Here is an 18,924-nt window from a genome sequence, read left to right on the forward strand (position 1 = left end):
CCTCGGAGTCTCTGTGAGACCCCAACACTAGACACACTTGGCCCTTTTGAAATCTTAGGAGAAGCCTTGGGAAGTTGTATGGCAGAGGGGAGCAGCCTCTGCATCTCAGTCCCCTCCAACTTGCCATGGTGTAGAGAGGGAACTGCAGCCACGATGGGACGGACATTGGCCATGTCCCTGTGTGGGACACAGGCCTGATTGAGTTAGGGTGCATTCTTTGTCTCTCCCTTTCTTGTGATTATCCCATCTCTACATTTGTGCTTTAGCCACCTGTGAGTCCCATCTCTGGTTTCAGAGAGAACAGAGGGTGTTATGGGCCAATAGACACAATAAACCCTAGAGATTAGATGCTACCCTACTTTCCAGAAAAGACTGGGCACACCATGAGTTGCACAATGATGGGACCAGGGTCCAAAAGCTGCTGAGAGGGAAGGACTGGTTGTGAATGCATTTTTGAAGGCTCCAAGCTGGAACTCTAGTGGCACCAAGCAGGGCAGATGCTGGTGGGGATGTTTGGGTAGTTGTTGGTGAACACCTGCGCACCTGAGATGGGTAGGCATGGAGGAGAAATCGGCAGCCCATAGGGCTGTTGAAAGTGGTCTTATGTGAAAAGAGGCTCAGGTATGGGCACAGGAAATGACATCATTGCCTTGACAATGGATCAAACAGAACATGGAACCCTGGTATCCAGGCACCCACTTCACTGACCAAGCCATCCGAGCTCACTTGGTTGGAGCCACTGGAGGGAGAAGGATGTTCTCCTGTGGTTGCAGACAATGCCGAGCCTCAGGCTCCCAGGAATCTCAGGGGGGCCAACTAGCCCTTTTGTGGATACACTGGGTGAGGCTTCATCTTAGACGCCAGAGCCTCTGGCGATTGTCGCAGAGGAGCTCAAGAGTAACAGTGAGTAGCACAGGGCAGGTGAGCCCAGCAGGCCCTCTAGTCTGATCCCTGATGAATGGCCCAGGACTCCTATTCTGACTCTGTGTGTGTGTGTGTGTGTGTGTGTGTGTGTGTGTGTGTGTGTGTTTGTACTGATGGGAACTGTCCCATTGTGCTTTGACTCTAGTGTATTGGCACAAGTCATTTTTCTGTTTATCACCATTTCCATTTTGAACCCACCATTCTTGGTCCCAACCCAGGGTGAAAATGATCAGAACACGGAGGAGCCCTTCAGGGTTCAGAGCCTTGAACCTTACAGGCAGGACCAGCTTAGGAATGAGCTCCTGCCTGTCATTTGTGGGAGGAACCTACATTTCAGCAGCAACATGGGGTTAATCTCCTGGGATTTCATCCCCACCCAGCAGGTGCTGGATCTCTTGTTCCCAAAACAGCCACCTTCTTCAGTCTTTACTCCTGGTGCCACTCCACATCCTCCAAGGGGACAAGAACCTCAGGTTCTGGATGGATGTTGTAGAATGCCCACAGAGCCAACTGCCAGGCTGGGTGGGGTGCAGTTGCTGGGCTTTGCTGATGTTGTCATCCCCCACAGTTCTTGGAACCTTCTGTGGCAGTGGCATCCAGGACCCCAGCAGCTGTGAGTAGCAGCTCCTCACTGCTTCACTCCAGCGAGCAGGTGGAAGACAGCCGCGTTGTTCACGTCCTCCTAGAGGGACAGAGCCTGAGGGAGACAAAGCGCATCCCGGTAAGCCCGACGACAGCAGGGCTGCCTCCTGGGTGTCCACACAGTGGAAGGCAGGAGACACAGCCAACCCCACGGCTATGGTGGGAAATAAAGAAGAGAGAGGTCCGTCTTAAGGGCTTGACCTGAGGAGGGAGAGCATCAGCATGCCCAGCTTCAGTGGTGAGTGGGCCTGTGTATTGTGGGTTTTGCAGGCCAGAAGTGCAGACGGAAGTGCTGTGGACAGATGAAGGCAGAGATATGTCCAGGGTGCAGGCTGCAGTGCCTAGAACTTGGTATTCTCAATGAGTGAAGTTGGAGCAGAGGAGGTGGCAGTGACTTGTCACATGTGTAGGAGGGGATGTGTTCCTGGTGGCAGGGAAGAGAACCTCCTTAGCATGACTAGGTGTAGGAATTTGGGGTCGGGATCACCTGGGGGGTCATGCCAAAGCTTCGGAATGTTAGGCTTTGCATGTATGTAAATACGGAGCTAAAGGGGTTCTTGGCAGAATTTCTATGGATGTGCAGTAGACACGCTAATGCTGCAGGTGTCCAGCTGCAGAGGAGACATGTTCAGTGACTGCCAGTGCTGAGTCAAGTACATCATTACAACCAGACCCGCACCGAGCTTCCAGAGGCCAGGGCCTCTCAAAGCTATCATGAAGCACTCAAGTGCACACTCTTGTATCTGAGTCTGTTTTGTGTCGTGGCAGTCAGGACCCAAATTTTCAGTGCATCTGCCTCTTCCACCCACAAAGGCAGCCTGCATCCCAGATCACACTTGGTGCGCAGATCCCTGGCCCATTGCTCTCATCTCAGTGAGATGAGAGTGTGTCTGTGCATAGGCAGTTTGGTCCTTTGACATGAGTGGAATGTGGCTCCCCAGGGGGAGGGGAGATGGCAGGTACAGGCAGATATTTGTACCAGGATTGTTATAGTAGCACATTGCAAGAACCCAGGTGGTATATGGAGGACACACTCAGGTAGCAGGATAACAAGATTGTGCCCTTGTATATGTAGCTGAGATTTCTCCTGAATGTTTGACCACAGTCTTCTGGGTAGCTCTTCTAAAAGCCATTCTCTGATGACATTTGTCCCACCCTGATCCAGGTGACCTTTCAGGAGACGGTGACAAGCCTCATCCGCAGGGCCTTGGACCAAAATTTGTTGCAGCATGAGGATGTGGACAACTTTGAGCTGCTGTATATGATGTCTGAGGATGAGAGTAAGTAGGACAATCAGACAGTGGGGAGACATGATCCACAGTGGGCTCAGGATAACTGACAGCCAAGAGAAAGTGGGCCTTGGCCCCAAAATACCAAAGTGTGATGGGCCTGGCGGAGACTCTCAGGGGTTGTGGGTGTTTTGTGGTATAATCCTTGAGTGCCACCTAACAATTCTCTCCACTTCGCTCTGCAGAAATCAAGGTCTCTGACCACTCACTCGTGTGTCTGTCCATGAATCTGGGAATACAATATTTCATGGTGAGGAAACGCCCCCAGGTCAAGGGAAAGGAGGTAAACACCTACCTTATTCAAGCTGTGCATGTGCTGCCATTCCACTCCGACCTGAGGAAATAAGAAGCCTCAGCACCTGGACATATTTGCTGGAAGCCCATAGAGCCAACTGACAGTCTCGGGTGGCTTTCTGTTTCTGGGTTTGCTGATGTTCCATCCCCCACAGTTCTCAGAATCAACCTGCAAGTCCTCCAGGCCGCTTTCCCACAAGCAGGTGGGAGACACCTGCTTAATTCGTGTCCACTTAGAAACACAAAGTCCAGAGATGGCCAAGAGTGTTCTGGTAAGCCTGGGAGCAGGGGTGTCCCGTGGTGCTTACACCTGGGTGGGGAGCAGACACTGGTCCAATACCATGGACTACTCATGCCCTCTTGAATTTGGAGCTTCTGGATGATCAGGAGGATAGATGGGAATCAAGAAGGGAGAGGTCAGTGTGAAGGGCTGGAGCTGAGATGAGCGAGTGCAGCAGCTTGTCCACTGCCATGTCTGAGGGAGTCTGTGTGTCAGGTGGCAGCATGCAGTCCAGAAGGGCAGGGACAGGTATGGGTGACAGATGAGAATAGGACAGGAACTAGGTTGCAGGTTCCCTTGTATGGGATGCTGACGTCTATGGAGGAGGACAGCAGTGTGAGGTTCTCCATGTTCCTTGAACAAGGAGCTGAGAGAGTCTCTCTGCAGAGTCGATATGGATGTGGAGCAAGCACACTAAATGTCCAGGTAACCCAATGACCACCCTTGCCGGATGAGGTGCCCTCCTACATCCCAGCCAGCACTGAGCCTCTGGAGGCCAGGAGCTCTCGTGGCTATCTTTCAGCTCTCCTGTGTGTGGTCATGTTCCTGGGTCTGTTTTTGGCCCTGGCAATCCAGACCAAAGCCTCTAGGTTTTGTGCCTAGGCCATTCCCAATGCCGCCTGCATCCTCGGGCAGACCTGGGATCTTGGAGGCTATTGTCCCATTCCTCCCAACTTGTGGGATGAGATTGCATCTGTATGCAGGTAGTGGGGTCCTTTCACTCCGAGAGGAGTGCAGCTCCACAAAGAGCAATGGCAGGCCCAGGAAGTCCTATGTACAAGGATTGGGCTAGTAGCCTGTGGGAAGAGCCCACACGATGAGCAGGAGGTCAGCCTCGGGTAGTAGGGTCATGGATGTTGCCCTTGTATTTAGAGTGGAGGTGCCTCCAGAATGCCCCTGCCCACTGTCCTTGAGTAGTCACTTCAAGGCCCATTTCCTGAAGGCCTGTCTCCCATGCTGCTCCAGGTGACCTGCCACGATAGGGCTCCTGTCGTCATCCGCAGCGCCCTCGACCTACACTTCCTTACTGAGGAGAATCCAGAGGATTATGAGCTGGGCCAAATCATCTCTCGCTGTCAGAGTAAGTGAGACAATCAGATAGCAGAGAGCAAGGGTCAGGATGTGGACTCAGGTCAACTCTTAGCAAAAAAGAGTAGTCTCTGACCCCCAAGAACACTCCAACAGGTGTGTTGGGTTCGTGCACAAAGCCAACTGCACTTCTGCTGGTGGAAGGTCTTGAGGTCCAATGGTATACCCCGGTGGATATTGCGGATCCCCACCAGGTGCCCTCCCCTGGACATGAACAGGCATCCAAAGCTGACATCTTTGAGGAGTGAGGAGGAAAGCCTCTCTCCAGGAGCAGTATGTTTTCATGGTCTGGGATAGGAGTGGTTTCAAAGGAACATGGGAATGCATGGGCTAAAGAGGGAACTGGCATTTTGTGGACTGAAGCAGTACTATTGAAAGCCTTCTGTGTGACCAAAAAAACACTGCCTGGGCAGAGCATTGCCAGGATTCTAGCAAGCAGTAACAGGATGAAATTGGGAAGAAAACACAGCCTGGGAGACAGCCTGAATCATCTGTTTTTGCATAAATTCCATGGTCTTACGCACCTGAGTCCACTAGGCAAGGAGTGATCACAATAGCCAGGTTGTGATCCCTAACTAAAGTCAGATGAGGGCTTCCTGAGCACGTAGCCACAGAGCTCATCTGATAATAATGCCAGCGCTTTTTCGTTGGTTGGTTGGTTGGTTTTTGTGAGCCAAACACCACAGCAGCCATTATCCCAGCCTATGTACCCTGAAGACCACCATCCCTATGAGTTCTAGGATCACTTGTCTCCTATCTTAACCTACTGTTAGGTTAGTAGAGTCTATGGAAGAGGAAGTCTGTCTGGGGCCTTGGTAGCCTAAGAAATTCATAGCAGAGATCTCCACATCCAACCCAGAAGGGATGGAGAACAGGCTCTAGGTTAGAGGAGGGCGACAGGAAACACATGTTCAGAGGAAGGAGAAGCGGCTGTTGTATTCCCCCACTCGGGGTCATGGCACCACTGGGCCATACGCCATGTTGGAGGGAAGCAGTCCCTTTGCTGGTCTTTGGAACCATTGTTCTCAGTAGGGCAGTATTTGGAATGTGGCCTCCATTCTCAGAAGCCTGGTTCACATGGAGGCGGGCTCCACCAACGCAGAAGCATGGCTCTAACGTGGTATCCGTGCTGGTCAGCCTGTCCTCACTGTGGCCATACTTGAGGAAAATAACTCAGAGGAGGAATCCTAGGCCTTTTTTCTCTGGGTTTCATAGCTTTCTCTTTGGTTGTGCACTGAGGCTGTCCATAAAGCTCTAGTGTGTGGCAGTGGAGAGCTCCTCAGCCCTTGCCACAAAGGCATAGACTGGGAGAGAGAGAACGAGGCTGGCAGAGAGGGAGAGAGAGAAAGATGGAGAGGGAGGACCTCTCCTTGGAGAATGAGGATTCAGTGGAGCCAACAGGAACAAGGTACTGTTGCCCAGGGCACAACCCTGTTTAGGTCTTACTCCAACCATGCTCAACCTTTCTTCCAGTCCCTCCCACCCCCCAGTAGTGTATTCATCTTGAATGAGAATTTCATGTTGACATCAGAGCACTCACCATCCAATGCTTCCCTCCAAACCCACCTATGAAGATGGCTCATGTGGGGACTGAATCTTCGGCACAGGAGCCTTTTGTGGGAGATTTCAGATGCAAACCCTAGTGGTGTGCTTTGGCAGATGCAAGAGGACCTGAGATATTCTGGAGTCCAAAGCCTTCGGTAGGAACAGACATTAGGTCTGTTGAAGTGCTCTGCCTAGTTCTTCCTCAGGGAGGACTGTGGAGGCTGTCTTTGTTGGTATTGGTGCTGAATTGGAGAGCTCTCAGGTGTGTGGCTCTGGCCTTTTCTGGCACAGGCTCTCAGATGTTGGCGTGTCCTAGGGAGCACCTCCTGAGTGCCACCTTCTTTTTGTACACCCCTCTCTCCCCAGAGCTGAGGATTCCAGCAGAGGCCAACGTATTTTATGCCAAGAATCCTCACAAAAAATCCAACTTTGTGCTGAGGAAAAGGAGCCTCTCCCAAAAGAATGATGGGTGGATCGAGCCTCAACCTCCCTCTCGTCCTGCAAAGAAGGCTCCTGCCCTCCTGAGGATGCTTGCAAAACCATTCTGTTGCTGTGTGCCTGGGCGGGGCTGAGGCAGCCCAGGAATATTTACATTGATTACTATTTTCTTCAAAGTTTGAATCTATAGTTTGCCATTGTCCTTGACCTTGTTTAGTAACACAGTTGTTACTCTATCCTGTATTTGTTGTTTCCATTAATATATTATTATTATTTTAAAATATATATGTTTTTGTTACCTGATCTACTGTGATGATTTGAGTATACTAAATGTAGCAGTGATTCCTAAAGGACACATCCAAACCAACAGGAAGGAATGTTTCATTCTATCAGCAAGAACTTTGGTTTTTAGGAGTTTGGCAGATGGCATTATCTGAGTCAGTTTTCCAATGGGGGCAATGAAGTATCAGCTATGATGGTACAAACACAAACAAAGACACACAAACACACACAAGAGCACACACACTCACTGAGAGATAGATAGACAGATGGAGTTGGTCTCTGCTGAAATACTTTGGAGACATGGTTCTGATTTCTCCCCTTTTGGAGTATTTTCAATTGCACAAGGTGTCTTGCAAATGAACCCATGTCTGAGGAAGACATGCATGTGTACTTCACATGCCACTTTTCACATAGCAGGAAGGTCATGTAATATTTTTCATGCAGCTGTCTTTTGACTGTGAACCATCCCATGAGGTCAGCTGTGGAATTTTCAACTTGTAGCATCACAATGGGGATCCACTCTTTGGATTTGGGGATATTTCCGATTTTCTTGATTCAGATTGGAATGATATATATATTAGTTTTTGATGAAAATTCTGCATTTGATGGTAATGAATGTCGTGCATCTAGGAATCTGTAGAGTGCAGACAATGAATGGATGCCTACTGTTGTCTGGACTGGTCTGAAAAGTCCTGTAGCATCTGAGCATGTGTGAGGGCTGTACAGGTCTTGCCAAAAGTCCAGGTCAGATGATCCTGCACAAAGCTGAACTCCTAGTGGTCTCCACAACAGTGTAAGGGCCAAGGAGAAACTCACTTCCACACAGAAGTTGGGAAGCTACCTTATGAAGGTGATCATAGATACGGGATTATTAATATATCCAGGTTGGCATCTATTATTTTTTTAGCTTTTGACTTTCACAGCTGTGGGCATCTTGACAACCATCAACTCCCTGTAAGCACAGACAACTCTATAAGAACCTGAGGATAAATTTCCCTGTGCATGTACCCTTGTGAAACTGCTTAAGCACCGCCTGGTTTACACACAGGTGGAATTTCTAGGTCAAAGTGTGCATGTTTACTTCTTTGACTAAGCACTGCCAGGTGGCTCTTCTGCATAGCTCTACCTGTGGCCAGGATTGTATTATCTAGCTTTCTAACTTTTGCATGTTGAGTAGATACATAGTGGGAGCACACTGTTTTTGTTGGTATTTTTCTTGGTATCTATTCTGATGCTTTTCACTGGGGGATTTTTTCCTGTGAAAATGGGCTTCCTCTACTTGACCTTATTTTCTTCTTTTTAAAATTTTTTCAATGTGACTTTTTATTTTTAGTTTTATTAAAGACATTGCCCCTTGCTTGCATAGTCTATATCTAAAGCACTAGTCCTTGCTCCAAGGCCCAGCTTGCTCTCAGCTGCCCCAGGAGGGGAACAGTCTTTGGCGGTAGACAAGAGACGCCCCTGCAGGGGGCACAAGTGCTTTGGCCCTCTGGTGTTTTGCCAGCAGTGCTTCTCATGCTCACAGAGGGTTTCAGACACTGAGTCAATGGTCCAGGTGGTCTTTTGTTCAGTCTGATCTCAAATTGAGCTCCTCTGAGAGGTCATATTGAAGTCCTTGTGTGTACCTGACCCATCATTTTAAACAATATTCCAAGTTCACTTTTTGTGTGTACGTGGGTTCTGGGGATTGAACCCAGGGCCTTGAGCCTGTGAGGCAAGTGACCTACCTGAGCTACACCCTCAGAGACCCCTGTAAAAGTATTTCCCCTTTGCCTCGGGGTCTAAGTTGCCAAGGCTGACCTCAAACGTTCCTCTTGCCTCAGCCTCCCTGGTGGCTGGCATGACAGGCATGCACCTGGGACTGTCACACTCGAGCCTGTGATGGGAACTCATGTGCATCTGTCCAGGGCTGAGCATGGTTAGGCAGAGCTGTGCTCCAGGCTCCCTGCAGGGCTGTGGAGGCTTCTGCTGCCCAGCAGCCCTGGTGCCATGGCCAGGGCTCCTCCCAGCCGAGGGCAGGCAGCTGCCCATTGCTGTAGGCTGACCTTATTTTCTTCTTATGGCACTCGTCCGTTCTCTGGAGTATGTTGTATGGTTTGTCCATTAGGAGTCTAACAGGTCCTCTAGAACCTTCAAACAATTAGTAAAATTCCTGAACAGTAAGTGAGCGCGCGCAGAAATTGGGCTAATATTTTGGGAAGAACAATGTTGGATGATATATTCATGGCTTGAATATATCATCCAACATGAAGTTATATTTTATTACTTACAAAATAATAAAATAATGAAGCAATACCATGGGCTGAGCTAAAATAGATCCTTAGGATCTTAGGCATTCTGTAATAAATCTGTGTCACTTGAAGTATAGAGTTGATCGACTCTGAGTAATGAAACAGAAGTAAAGGTATCAAAGCCAATGATCATCTGTTTCCAATTTTCTGTGATTTGGTTCAAGTGGTAAAGTGGTGATATTTATTAATAATGGATCGAATAGGTTCATAATTGTTTTAGAGTACAATTAGATGCCTTCAAACTTTAGGCTACATGGGCACATTTGAGAACGGTTCCAGCCATTCTCTCATCCTTTGGGTCATTCCCCTCCTATGTCCTGTGAGACATTTTCTATGTGAGGCTTTAAGAAGAAGAAGAGAATATTCTGTAAAGAAAACCTTGTGATCTGTGCAGTATGAAGTTGAATGGATTCATTCAGAAATCAGAAATTCTATTGAAAGATATTTATTGGCATGAGCCAAATAAAACCTATTTTTAGGCATCCTGGTGAAGACAAGGTTTTATCTTTATGTCTCATTTTCTATGTTTTGTTGTTGTTGTTGTTGTTGTTAGAATGAAATTCATATGTTGCCAGACCATTCTATCAGATGTGTAACTAGATGCCATTTAAATTACCCACTTTTACATGGTAGACAGTTTTTAATGAACACTGCCTGTCTGCACCTTTTTTAAAAACAGGACTGGGATCAGAAGCCCAAATACCAATGGTTAGCTGGAGCATATTTTTCATTTGGCCTATCTGTCAGTATTCCCTGAGGTCATCTGTGCAATCAGCTTCGTTACTCCTGCTCCCTCACTGGATTTCATAGAAACCATATGCTATGTATGAATCAGGGACACCAATCCCACAACATAGCATTCTTGGAATATCCAAAGTCCCACTTTTCACTTCGCCATGCCTGAGATCAGCAGTAATATTTATCAGCAAATGTGAGATTTTCAAAGATCCAATTCTATGTGCTCCTTTCTCATAGAGCCTTAGGCAGGGATATAGCATACATAAATATTAAGTAAAGTCCATAGTTTTTAAAATGTCATCCATTGAATAGTTGACACATGTCTGAGATACTTTTTATTTTGGAGGAGGTATTATTTAATAGGGAATTCCAACAGCTACCTAATAGTGAAATGAGAAGTCTTGCATCCATTTTATTTTGTTTCTGATGATTTTTATGAGTAAGGGTAAGATACTTCCTTGTTCTGATGCAGATGTTGCCCACTTTTGTGAATGGATGCGGGGTGTCACCTACTACTTGCATATCTGCATATTGGGCTTGACACTGCTATCGTACTTGGTAGTTGGCAAAAAGTCAATACTGAAGTTAAGCTCTTGTGTTCTAGCAGCAGAGCTGAAGATCCTTGATGTGCCACCTTCTGCAATCCATGCTGCTCTCTTCATGTTCCTTATTGACTTCCTGGTGAGGAGCATCATGGTCTCCTGGTCTTGAGAATGGCCAAGCATTGCTCTGTGAATGTGGAAGATGGGCATGTGGAAGGCTCCAGGGAGGAGGGATCATTGAACATGTACTCGAATCCATGTGCCTGTTGAATGACCTGTTTTTTTTATTTTTGGGTTTTAAGGGAGACACTGCCCTAAAACACTTCTGTGCAGCTGGGGATGCAGGCTTCTGCTTCACCTTGCAGGAAGCATTAACGAATCCTTTCCAGAAGACACGAGAAGAGAGAAGTGAGCCTCTGGTATCATGCAGGTTCCTTGCATTGCCCATGGGCTAGAAGAGAGAAGAGTTGCTTCATGAGATTTGATCCCCTTTTTCCTGAAAAGTTCCACACAGAGGTGAGTCCCCAGCATGTTTAGAAATCATTTCAGACACCTTTCTGGACGGAATTGAATCAGAGCCCCTGATGATGTGGAAGAGCTAAAGATGGGTTTGCTATGAATTTTCTATTTCATTCATCAGGGCCTGAGTCAAGTCAGTCATTGTGCTGTCAACACATGAGCTGCTGGTCAAATGTGAGGAAGTGGTCTTGCTTTATGAAAACACCACCCTGATTCAGTGAGCCAGAGGCAGCCTGCAGTCCCTGTTTTCCTGTAAAGGCAGATTGCTGTGGATGGCCTCTGGCCTCGTCATGCAGCCCTGCTCAGAGTAGGGGATTGAGGGACCAGGCAGATCCCTAGTTCCTTTTGACCTTTATTGCCATTGGGCCACCCCAGGGTCCTTGGACTCTACCTGGTCTTCTGGCCTGGGTCAGGGGATGTGAGGTTTGGAATCCCCCTCTGTGGCAGGATCCCAGCCCCCCAGCCACTTGAGGTCAGCACATCCTTCCCTAATTGTGTTAGAGTTGGAGACTTCTCCCACCCATCCTCATCCATGCTCATCCCACATTTTGTAGCTTGGCACCTGAGGACCTTTATTCATTGACTTACTTGTTAGTGATGATGGTTACTAAGACTAAGTGACTCTTTCAAGTCACATCACTTGCATGGTAGGGCTAGAGCATGGATCTTCCTAATTGATTTCATGGGACTCTCTCATGGAAACTGTGACTGCTTCCTAAACACACACTCTACATTTGGAGTGTCAAAATTCTTGCCACTGCCTCCTTGGCAAGTGTATCTTGTCTTCTACGTGGGAATTTCACAAATATTTTCCTTTGGTTTGTGGAGGTCATGCAGAAGGGATTTCATTTGAAATAGCCCAAACAAGAAATACCAGTTGTCTTTTTCGCACATGGATGTGTGTAGTGAACACCCCTTTCTGTGTGCTTGCATGAGTTACTCCTTTGAATTTGTTGAAGAATGGTTGGCTGGGGAGCAAGTTAACGAGAGATGGATATCAATGGTTGTCAAGTATTCTGACGTGAAGAATGTATTGAGGATGTGAAGGCTTTTCTAGCCAGTTCCTATGGCTCAGTCAGGGATCAGTCAGAGGATTCTGTCTGGTAGACTCTTTGGCACAGATGTCAAAGTGGCCTGGTCTTACCCTGTCCAGGACTGAATGCTGAGCTTGAGTGGGAGCTTCTTGTCATTTCAAGCATTTCCATGAGTCTGTCCTCTGTTCTCTTGTATCCAAGTGGTTTCTAATAGGAAAGCAGAACAAAAATTGAAAGTATGGTGATTGATTATTTTTACCAATGTTATTTCAATCCACTTTGTTTAATACGAAATTACCTTTATGCTAGTAAGATTTCATATGTGAGGAAATAATGAAAATATTGGGGTTAGGGGATGAGAATATGCAAATCAAACATTTTTGAGCACCAAGACCCGTTTTTTGTTTTTGTTTTTGTTTTTTTTTTTTTAACTTAAATAATATTAAGTGCCAGAGGACCACCGCTGCCATTCAGCCTCAACAACCTCCAGGTCCAGCCTCCAGGTGGCCCATTTCACCAGGGTGTGTGGGACCACACTGTCCTGGGATGAGAGAACAGTACCCACGGATGTTGACATCTCACAGAGTAGATATTGCCAGTGACAGTAGGGAGCTATTGGCACATGAGGAAGGGAAGAGCTCTCAGGATGGGAAGAGGGGGCCGCTTCGAGACTCATTGGGTATGGCACGAGGCTGCTGGGTGTGGTGTTGGCCTGGGCCCACTGAGTGGGGCAGATCCGTGGTCTGTGTTTCTGTACCCTCCTCTGTAGCCTGTGTTGGCAGCAGATCAGGGAATTGCGATCAGAAGTGCTCCCAGTAACACAGGCACCAGCCCCCAGAGTGTGTGCCTATCCGTTTCCCCACCTGGCCTGACTTAGTGCCTGTCTTGCCTCAGGGCTGAGACCCTACAATCTCTGATGAGGGTGTCTGTGGTCCAGATCCAACCTGCATGGCCAACATGCTCAGACCTTCAGCTGGGTCCTAGGCTGCTGCAACCAAACTCTGTTAACTGGGTGGCCGACAACAGAGGAAGTGTCTTCCGTTGAGCTCCAGAGGCTCAACACAGTAGGTGTTGGGCTGTCCCAGTGCCATAACCCCTCCCAGGTTTCAAGGGGACTGTCTCCCCAACTCTCCCAGCCCTTGCCCACTCTCCTATTGCTGCCCACGATCTGTGGTTCCCATATGGGCATCCCGCCCTGGCTCCAACCTCACATATCCGGTATCCCCCAGTCTCCCTGGTATCTGGGTCCAGACTCTCCTCTTCCTACAAGAATATCAGATATTGGATTTGGTCCCAGTTGATGCTGTGTTCCATCATGTGAGCTCTTAGCTTCATCACTGTGCAAAGACTCTTTTCCCACACAAGTTCGCACGACTTTTGGCTGGCTAAGAATTTTCAGGCGACACTTTTCTAATGAGTACACTTTCCTTCCTTCCGATCTCCCACCAGTGAGCATTCCTCGCACCCTTGTCCTAGTTCCTTTATGGCAGTTTCCCTCCTTATGGCTGAGAGGACCTAGTGACCCCTGAATTCACACGTTCTCCTTAATCACCAACACACTGCAGAATTCTCCAGGGGGCCATATATGCTCCTGGAAGTTGGTGTTGGAAATAGTTCTCCATCCATTAATCACTCCCTCACTCACTAATGTCCTTGTGTCCTTGAGAAAGGCTCTCCCTTTCCTGGTTTTCCTGAATAGAAATCCTCTTGCCTCTTGGGTGAATAGGGTTATGGGTTGTGCAGAGGGTGTTGGTCCACTGAGCATCTTAGAGACTGTCCTTTATGGAGCCTAATGATCCTCACTGGGGAATGAGGCCAGGGTCCTAACTGTGGTTAGTTAGAGAGGGAAAGAAGGACAAGGGAAACTCAGATGTCCCTTCATGGCCCCTGGAGTTAGAGGACTTACCCCTTTGCACCTGGGATCAGGAGACCTCATTTCCTCGAGGACACGCACACTCAGACGTTAATCTTGAGTGTGGGTTCCTTTCTGGGGTCCAGGGCTGTTGTTAGCCACCAGGAATGACAGTGCTCTCCATGCTGAGTGGAGCCATTTTTGCCAGGAAAGAGAGCCCATGGTCACGCCTTGTGCAAAGCATCCCACGCCAGGGGCTCCCATGCCTACATTCCTGTCCTGAAAGGAAGCCACTCAGAGGCAAGGTGGGTCCAACCACCTCCCATGTGTTCACTCATCACTGTGTTCCAGCAGTCACCCCAGTGAACAGTCCTGATGGGATTGGATGTGGCTCAGAATGTCACCCTCATGAGCTCTACCCTGCCACAGCTGCAGTTCTGCAGTGGGAGAAACTCAAAACCTCAAAACACATGCACATGAAAGAAAAGAGCAAGAGCCAGAGCCCAAACAGGCCAGGTGTGGCAAAGACAGCTGGAGTGCCTAGGTTGGGACTCAGAATTATGTCAGTGGGGTGGCATTGCTGCTGGCACCAGCATGATAACCGAGAGCCAGCCCTGCTCATTTTGGGGAGCAGTGTGTTGGGGAAGGCAGCAGAAATTGAGAGGCAGGATTGAGTTTGGCCCTAGGAGGAGGTTGGGTAAGAGGCCAGTGTGGATTGGAGAGCCTGGGCAGATAGACAGAGGCCAGGGCACACCCCAAAGCCTGGAGACTGCACTTGATGTCCAGGGTTGTGAAACACCACTTCCCCTCTTACTCACAACTGAGAGCAAGGGGCATTGATGAGTTCAGTTTGTGTGCGGCTGCATCCAAGGTGGCTCGGCTAGGAACCTCTGTTTCCTTGACTCAGGAGGCTGGGAGTCCAGGCTCCACTGAGGCTCGGCTGGGAGGATTGGAGTCTGAGTTTATGCCTGTGTTCCCTGTAGGATCCATGTTGGCTGAGCCTCAGTGTTTTTGTAATGAGAGGATGGGTGACCGTCATGTCTTTATCACAGGACACACTTGCTAAATGGATTTGTTTGCTCTGAGGAGGAAAGAGAGAGGGGGGAGTGGTGCTGGAGACAGGGATGCAGACAGGGGTCATGGACTTGGCATAACTCAGTTTTGGAGGTGATATCCCATCACCTGTACCCACTTCAATTCCCATGAATCCAGAGGCTGAGCCCCCTTGAGGTGAGGGGTGAACCGGTTCTGGGCAGCAGGATGCTGTGGTACCTCGGAGTCTCTGTGAGACCCCAACACTAGACACACTTGGCCCTTTTGAAATCTTAGGAGAAGCCTTGGGAAGTTGTATGGCAGAGGGGAGCAGCCTCTGCATCTCAGTCCCCTCCAACTTGCCATGGTGTAGAGAGGGAACTGCAGCCACGATGGGACGGACATTGGCCATGTCCCTGTGTGGGACACAGGCCTGATTGAGTTAGGGTGCATTCTTTGTCTCTCCCTTTCTTGTGATTATCGCATCTCTACATTTGTGCTTTAGCCACCTGTGAGTCCCATCTCTGGTTTCAGAGAGAACAGAGGGTGTTATGGGCCAATAGACACAATAAACCCTAGAGATTAGATGCTACCCTAATTTCCAGAAAAGACTGGGCACACCATGAGTTGCACAATGATGGGACCAGGGTCCAAAAGCTGCTGAGAGGGAAGGACTGGTTGTGAATGCATTTTTGAAGGCTCCAAGCTGGAACTCTAGTGGCACCAAGCAGGGCAGATGCTGGTGGGGATGTTTGGGTAGTTGTTGGTGAACACCTGCGCACCTGAGATGGGTAGGCATGGAGGAGAAATCGGCAGCCCATAGGGCTGTTGAAAGTGGTCTTATGTGAAAAGAGGCTCAGGTATGGGCACAGGAAATGACATCATTGCCTTGACAATGGATCAAACAGAACATGGAACCCTGGTATCCAGGCACCCACTTCACTGACCAAGCCATCCGAGCTCACTTGGTTGGAGCCACTGGAGGGAGAAGGATGTTCTCCTGTGGTTGCAGACAATGCCGAGCCTCAGGCTCCCAGGAATCTCAGGGGGGCCAACTAGCCCTTTTGTGGATACACTGGGTGAGGCTTCATCTTAGACGCCAGAGCCTCTGGCGATTGTCGCAGAGGAGCTCAAGAGTAACAGTGAGTAGCACAGGGCAGGTGAGCCCAGCAGGCCCTCTAGTCTGATCCCTGATGAATGGCCCAGGACTCCTATTCTGACTGTGTGTGTGTGTGTGTGTGTGCGTGTGTGTGTGTGTGTGTGTGTGTGTTTGTACTGATGGGAACTGTCCCATTGTGCTTTGACTCTAGTGTATTGGCACAAGTCATTTTTCTGTTTGTCACCATTTCCATTTTGAACCCACCATTCTTGGTCCCAACCCAGGGTGAAAATGATCAGAACACGGAGGAGCCCTTCAGGGTTCAGAGCCTTGAACCTTACAGGCAGGACCAGCTTAGGAATGAGCTCCTGCCTGTCATTTGTGGGAGGAACCTACATTTCAGCAGCAACATGGGGTTAATCTCCTGGGATTTCATCCCCACCCAGCAGGTGCTGGATCTCTTGTTCCCAAAACAGCCACCTTCTTCAGTCTTTACTCCTGGTGCCACTCCACATCCTCCAAGGGGACAAGAACCTCAGGTTCTGGATGGATGTTGTAGAATGCCCACAGAGCCAACTGCCAGGCTGGGTGGGGTGCAGTTGCTGGGCTTTGCTGATGTTGTCATCCCCCACAGTTCTTGGAACCTTCTGTGGCAGTGGCATCCAGGACCCCAGCAGCTGTGAGTAGCAGCTCCTCACTGCTTCACTCCAGCGAGCAGGTGGAAGACAGCCGCGTTGTTCACGTCCTCCTAGAGGGACAGAGCCTGAGGGAGACAAAGCGCATCCCGGTAAGCCCGACAGCAGGGCTGCCTCCTGGGTGTCCACACAGTGGAAGGCAGGAGACACAGCCAACCCCAGGGCTATGGTGGGAAATAAAGAAGAGAGAGGTCCGTCTTAAGGGCTTGACCTGAGGAGGGAGAGCATCAGCATGCCCAGCTTCAGTGGTGAGTGGGCCTGTGTATTGTGGGTTTTGCAGGCCAGAAGTGCAGACGGAAGTGCTGTGGACAGATGAAGGCAGAGATATGTCCAGGGTGCAGGCTGCAGTGCCTAGAACTTGGTATTCTCAATGAGTGAAGTTGGAGCAGAGGAGGTGGCAGTGACTTGTCACATGTGTAGGAGGGGATGTGTTCCTGGTGGCAGGGAAGAGATCCTCCTTAGCATGACTAGGTGTAGGAATTTGGGGTCGGGATCACCTGGGGGGTCATGCCAAAGCTTCGGAATGTTAGGCTTTGCATGTATGTATATACGGAGCTAAAGGGGTTCTTGGCAGAATTTCTATGGATGTGCAGTAGACACGCTAATGCTGCAGGTGTCCAGCTGCAGAGGAGACATGTTCAGTGACTGCCAGTGCTGAGTCAAGTACATCATTACAACCAGACCCGCACCGAGCTTCCAGAGGCCAGGGCCTCTCAAAGCTATCATGAAGCACTCAAGTGCACACTCTTGTATCTGAGTCTGTTTTGTGTCGTGGCAGTCAGGACCCAAATTTTCAGTGCATCTGCCTCTTCCACCCACAAAGGCAGCCTGCATCCCAGATCACACTTGGTGCGCAGATCCCTGGCCCATTGCTCTCATCTCAGTGAGATGAGAGTGTGTCTGTGCATAGGCAGTTTGGTCCTTTGACATGAGTGGAATGTGGCTCCCCAGGGGGAGGGGAGATGGCAGGTACAGGCAGATATTTGTACCAGGATTGTTCTAGTAGCACATTGCAAGAACCCAGGTGGTATATGGAGGACACACTCAGGTAGCAGGATAACAAGATTGTGCCCTTGTATATGTAGCTGAGATTTCTCCTGAATGTTTGACCACAGTCTTCTGGGTAGCTCTTCTAAAAGCCATTCTCTGATGACATTTGTCCCACCCTGATCCAGGTGACCTTTCAGGAGACGGTGACAAGCCTCATCCGCAGGGCCTTGGACCAAAATTTGTTGCAGCATGAAGATGTGGACAACTTTGAGCTGCTGTATATGATGTCTGAGGATGAGAGTAAGTAGGACAATCAGACAGTGGGGAGACATGATCCACAGTGGGCTCAGGATAACTGACAGCCAAGAGAAAGTGGGCCTTGGCCCCAAAATACCAAAGTGTGATGGGCCTGGCGGAGACTCTCAGGGGTTGTGGGTGTTTTGTGGTATAATCCTTGAGTGCCACCTAACAATTCTCTCCACTTCGCTCTGCAGAAATCAAGGTCTCTGACCAGTCACTCGTGTGTCTGTCCATGAATCTGGGAATACAATATTTCATGGTGAGGAAACGCCCCCAGGTCAAGGGAAAGGAGGTAAACACCTACCTTATTCAAGCTGTGCATGTGCTGCCATTCCACTCCGACCTGAGGAAATAAGAAGCCTCAGCACCTGGACATATTTGCTGGAAGCCCATAGAGCCAACTGACAGTCTGGGGTGGCTTTCTGTTTCTGGGTTTGCTGATGTTCCATCCCCCACAGTTCTCAGAATCAACCTTCAAGTCCTCCAGCCCGCTTTCCCACAAGCAGGTGGGAGACACCTGCTTAATTCGTGTCCACTTAGAAACACAAAGTCCAGAGATGGCCAAGAGTGTTCTGGTAAGCCTGGGAGCAGGGGTGTCCCGTGGTTCTTACACCTGGGTGGGGAGCAGACACTGGTCCAATACCATGGACTACTCATGCCCTCTTGAATTTGGAGCTTCTGGATGATCAGGAGGATAGATGGGAATCAAGAAGGGAGAGGTCAGTGTGAAGGGCTGGAGCTGAGATGAGCGAGTGCAGCAGCTTGTCCACTGCCATGTCTGAGGGAGTCTGTGTGTCAGGTGGCAGCATGCAGTCCAGAAGGGCAGGGACAGGTATGGGTGACAGATGAGAATAGGACAGGAACTAGGTTGCAGGTTCCCTTGTATGGGATGCTGACGTCTATGGAGGAGGACAGCAGTGTGAGGTTCTCCATGTTCCTTGAACAAGGAGCTGAGAGAGTCTCTCTGCAGAGTCGATATGGATGTGGAGCAAGCACACTAAATGTCCAGGTAACCCAATGACCACCCTTGCCGGATGAGGTGCCCTCCT

This window comes from Urocitellus parryii, chromosome Y (genome assembly GCF_045843805.1).
Source record: "Urocitellus parryii isolate mUroPar1 chromosome Y, mUroPar1.hap1, whole genome shotgun sequence".
Taxonomy (NCBI): domain Eukaryota; kingdom Metazoa; phylum Chordata; class Mammalia; order Rodentia; family Sciuridae; genus Urocitellus; species Urocitellus parryii.